This window comes from Protopterus annectens, chromosome 8.part1 (genome assembly GCF_019279795.1).
Source record: "Protopterus annectens isolate FY-2018-M chromosome 8.part1, PAN1.0, whole genome shotgun sequence".
NCBI classification, from domain to species: Eukaryota; Metazoa; Chordata; order Ceratodontiformes; family Protopteridae; genus Protopterus; species Protopterus annectens.
The window spans coordinates 466,408,356-466,414,355 of NC_056742.1; positions in this window are offsets into that span (position 1 = coordinate 466,408,356).

The window sequence follows — 6,000 nt, forward strand, 5'->3', positions numbered from 1 at the left end:
ACATACTTAAACATACTGGACACACTCCTCATGCAACCCAACACCACATTCAAGGGCGACTTTAACTACCTCATTATAAAATGTGAATTATAAACAAAACAAACCCAAACATGTAGGCCCAGAGATTCCTGGACTATGTAAACACAAACATCTTAAACCGTCTAGTCTGTATGGCCACTAGAGGTGCTAACATCCTTGATCAGGTCCTCAAATACACGGGAAAACGTTGCACCCTCCCACCTCCCAGCGTAATGTCCTCACTGGTCAGGTTGGGTCATACAGTGGTCTCCTTTGAAAACTAAATAAAAGCCAGGACCCTGGCTAACCCTGGAACTTTTAGGAATTGTTCTTAGGCAAACATCTTACTATTAAATGTCACTCTAGCAAACTTTCAAACTCCAAACAAATGAAGAAGCATGTGACCGTGCAGCCTGAAAAACAAAATAACGCCATGATCCAGTTTAAAGTTTCAAACTCCCCACAAACCCTGGGAACAATTCTGCCTGTGTGGAACTGTTCACAAATAAAAACTGCAATCAAGTAATGGCTGCATAGAGACAGCTGTACCTAGCCAGAAAAAGCACAGGACAACAAGACACCTACGTGGAATCCCAACATCAATAGGTTGTATAACAAAAGGAAGAATCTTGTGGCAAAAATTAGGAAGTGCAATGCCCAGCAACATAAAAACTCCCTCATCAATCTAAACAAGTAACGCAGATGGCTAATTGAGGCTAGCAAAGCCAAATTTGAGGTAAGAATACCACCCAGTTCAAGGGCAAGGCATTCTTCAGCTATGTCTACAACTTCAGAGACAAAACACAACAATGTACTGAACTAATTCTAAATGGAGCTACATATATTGAGACGGAAGACATAACAAATCTACTGGTGGACAAATTTGAGTTCCAATTTTAGTCCCCCCCCCCTTCACCCAAACATCCGTCAGGAAATATCCTCAACCATAACTCCCCCAACTATCAGTAGGGAATAGGGTTCTCAATTCATTATGCAAGGCCAACAACACTGCATTGATGGATCCCATTAATATCTCAAGATGCTTCCTTAACTGCATGAAACATGACCCGTCAGGACCACTAGAATCACTACTTAACCATAGCCTTCATGCAGGCTTTGTGTCAAGTGAATGGATGGCTGCAACTATCATCCCTCTGCACAAGGATGAGCCATCTATGGACCCCAGTAACCGCAGACCCATAAGTCTGACTAGTCTCATATGCAATGCCATGGAAAGAATTATTATGGAAATGATAAACAATGACATAAGAAACCTGCTGACACTGGGTCCAACCCAGTTTGGTTTCATCAAATCCAGGTCATGCTTACGAAGTCTGGTGGATTTCTTCAAGATGGTCACCAAAGCAATGGACAAGGGCAAAATGGTGAATATCGTCTACCTTGACTTGGTCAAAGCATTCAATACAATACCCCACTCAGGCATTGTAGACAAAAATCATGAAATTTGGTATAAACCAATATATGACCCACTAAATAGCCAGCTGGGTCACAGATAGGGCCAAAGAAGTTAGATAGGGAGTCTATCTCTACAAAAAGGCCAGTCACTAATGGAGTTCCTCTTGACTCAGTGCTAGGGCCACTCCTTTTTGGCATCTACTTCTCTGAAGTCAAGGCCAACTTCAAGGGCCTCTGGCTATCCAGGTTTATAGATGATTGCAAATTAGGGCCTGTCATAGAATCCTCCAAGGATGCAAATACCCTCCAAGAAGGCATGACACAGACCAATAACTGATGCTAGAGCCACAGCTGAAAACTCAATACCAAGAAATGTATAACATTATCTTTTTAGAAAGACGGTTACCCCTGGAAATGGCCACATTGATAATACAGTACAACTCTAAGAGTAGATGTAATGGTCAGGGATTTGAGAATGCATGTAGACAGTAACATGGCCTTTGATCATCATGTGGCCATGGCAGTAGGGAAATCATTCTATGTTGTGCAACTTATAAGATAGGGTACTGCATCTTGGTCCAAGGATGTTGTTGTTCCACTGTATTCGTCCCTCATCAGAGCAATCCTTGAGTGCAATGCCTCATTCAATATGTACCTGATGAGGCATATGCAAATATTAGACTATCCACAGAGGTTCCTCACAAAAAAGAATACAAGACGTAAATTACATGTCCTATGCACTCTGCTTCAAAGCCCTATCCCTTTACTCGATCACCTCTGGACTGCAGAGAGGTGATCTATGCCTGTCCTGCAAATCATCCTCTCATCCTACTCTCATGGACAAAACGAATAGTGTCAGAATTACGAAATATAGGGACCTAAACCTTGTCTACAACATAAATAGGACATGGTGGGACAGGTAAGTGTCTTATAGACCATCCCTTCTCTGGAACAGGCTTCCCATTTAAGCAAGGCACAGTTCTTCCATAACCCAATTCAAGTGTAACTCAGACCAGTGTCTGGCAGATAGTGCAGAGGATTAAGGAGCTGTTAATAAGCTGTTTGCTGTGGTCCAGTGGTCTATGGTTTGATTCCCTCAACCTGCACAACCTAACTGTGTGACTCTGATGTTGGCTGAGTCTGAAAAAGGTCCATAGCAATCAGTGTGCTGTAGCTGTGCATTCAGATCCTTATCTGATGAACTATACAATTGTAAATCATCCACAAAAAGTAGATACAATGTCTTTGAACAAGTTTGGTTTCTGGGAGTCAAGTTCTAGCAATAGCCTAATGTATTAAGTAAACAGTTTAATGCATTAAGACAGTACAGCAGCAGTAACAAAGAATTATCCTGGAATACCCCCCTTGAATTTTTATCTCTGGAATAAAAAAAAATTGTTCTTCGTTATGGCTTAGCTGCAAAATGGTTTGCCATTGGTTCATAGTCACTGCACTGTAATTGATCAATGTAGGCTGTCTCTTATTCATCTGTAAGCATTCTAGCATCTATGAATGTGGAACGCTGTTGAATGTTTTTCTTTTTTTTAAATCTACACATGCCGTACTTAGATTCTCCCCCTTTTTACAGCTCTCTATTGTGGCTTTGCTTAACAATAGATAACCCTTTGCTTCCTATGACTTTCTTTCATTGCATTTTTATTCTATTGCCCTGATTGAATGTCTTCTAGATGGCTATAAACTCTTTCTGCACCAGTTCCAGTATATAATTTATATATTTTCGGAAGGCAAGTTATTGGTTTGTAGTTCTTAGGGTGGCCTGCAGGTTCACTCTTAAGGAGAAGTATACTTTTTTCTATTGTTAACCAGGTTGGTTTTCTGTTTGCGATGTGCATATAAATAATTTTTACTCAGGGAAAAATCTTTGAGTAAGGATGTTAATACCTTTAGCCAGAAGTTAGGTACTGCATCTGGGTCCAGGGTTTCAATTTTGGAGCTTTTCCTAAGTTTCTCTCAATTTCTCCGGCTGTTACTTCATCCTATTTAATATCCTCTGCATTGGAACTTTTTACTGCTTCTTTTAAATCTTCTGTCCATTCAGCAACTTTGTTACATTCAATTCTTCATTTTTTGGTGGTGTTTTTATTCCTTTTTCTTTGTTTCCCAGTTCTCTATAAAGCATTTTTTTTTGGGGGGGGGGTATTTTCAGTTTATTATTATTGGAAATAATGTACAATAAAACCCAGTCTGTTTTAATACTATTCATTGATTTTACCACATATGCCTTCACAAGAGTTTTGATTATTGTTGTCTTTTCTGTATTCTTCTAAAAGTGATACTTCTTAACTGCTTTATAGTTTTCCCTTCAATGCTTCCATGGTTACATTCTACTTATATCCTTCCTTTCATTTGACACTGCATTTTTGTGATAATATTTTACCTGGAGTGGGGAGCTGGCCTAATGATTAAGGTATTTAACTTACAGATACAAAGTACAGAGACTGATTTTCACCTTTGGTCCCTATCTGGTTATTGACTAAGTTTATACTAATCTACAAAATGATTGGCTACCATTTACCCTTGAAAATTAACCTTATAAATTAAATTCTGTTTACTGATCTTCCTTTCTACATTCCTCCTTTGTGATCTTATATTTTTGTATTGCGAAAATTACCATACCTGACAGTCTTTACCTGCATTTCTCTTCAACTGTCGTATGAGTTGTGTGTTTGTATTGATTAATTTGGCTTTCTTCTCTTACTAAATATTATAATATATCAGATCTAGTTTTCTTTCCCTTGCTATGTCTCTTTTTTATACCTTTCAGATTTTGTTTTTTGTTTTTGTTGTTTATCTTTTTCACTTTCTCTGTTGCTTCTTATTCCACTTATTCCAATATTTCTTCATCTATATAACTCTTTCCCCTGATCTGTTGCATTAAGGATTTTAAATTATTATTTCTTTTAACATTTTTTCTTATGCATGTGCTTTTCTTTTCTCTAATTTCTCTTCTTCTCTTGCTAGATATTGTCTGTCTAGAATTTCTGTGTTGCTTGCACAATATTAACAATACATTATGTCTTAGTTATCCTCAGCAGTCCATTTTATTGTCTCTATGCCTCTTACTTGGCCTGTCAGTTTTTGTGATTTTTTTTGTTAACTGTTTCTTCCTTCTATAGCCTGGGGACCGCCTTGTGATTTTTGTGGACTACTTCATCATTTTACCACAGGACTTGATGTGACTATATTTGTACAATATGTGATTTAAAATGTAATGTTATTATTGAAAATGTTGTTGCTTCCATGGATCACTATTTCTGCACCTCTCTCTTAGATAATAATTTATCATCATTCGTCAAGCTAGGATCAAGAGTTCACTGTTTGTTTCATGACATATTCTCTAACTGACTTTCAATGTTAGTCATAGCAAGGATGGATATAGTGGGCACACAGGGAGTTGATTAATATTTTGTACAATCTCAGAGAAACGTTTTCAGTAAAACAAGTATGCTATACAAAACATTGCACATACACGAGCAGATGTGTGCATGGTCACAAAGCCATCTCACTGACACTTACAAGTGGGAGGAGACTAAAAAAGGGAAGTTTGGTTATATAATGACATTATTTTGAAGAGGAAACACATTTTGCCACCTCAAATACTATTAAACTTATCATGTTGTAAACGAGATCAAGGCCTGAGCGTCACTAGAGCTTCTCTGAATATTTTCATTACATAACATGCTAATGCTTTTCTGACTATTGTATAAGATCCACAATCAAATATTTAAGATACACAATTGAAATGTATGGCTATTATGAAAAACATACATTTGGATATGATTTATTATTACTTAGCTCTATTTGAAGCTATAGCAGCAAACATCATAAGCAAAATAAATCCTTAATACAACAACATTCATATCACTAAGACATTACAAGCTGAACACCTAAGACCTGAACTAGACTGAATGCAGTTCTAACATTAGGAAGCATTTCTACATTAAATAATATATACAACATGCACACATTAAGAATAGCATACTTGCACAGATGAGTGAAACTTCTCAAGGAGGTAACTTGGCAGTATACATAAGAGGTAAATCAATGTACTTTGTGAGCTGAAAGATGAGAACCTGTTGCAAGTAAGTATTAAACTGCCCCATATACTTGGTTATCTTTTCAATGTATTTAAAATGTAATCCTAAATCTCCACAAGTCCATATAAGATTTCGAAGATGACCACCAGAGATTCATAAATATATTCTTCCTTTTAAGCCATTCTACTAGACAAAAGGTTCAACCTAAGACAGCACAAAAGCTTTCTTCACAGGAACTGGGTCTCAGAAATACACCACACGAATCCCTAAGAGCTAGTGGTACTGTTTACATTCTTCTGTCCTGGCAATGAAGCAAGAGTTTTGTTCAGACTTTTAATTATATGACAACAAATATTTTGAACTGTTTTTTTCAATCCCACAAATGTGTAGCAAATTGTTACTGAATTGTTATCAAATATGTCATAAGGTGGTAACTTCAGTTTCCCTATCACTGCGTTTGTAAGGGGACAAGTAAGCACTGAGAAATAAACTATTAATAAATCAGCTT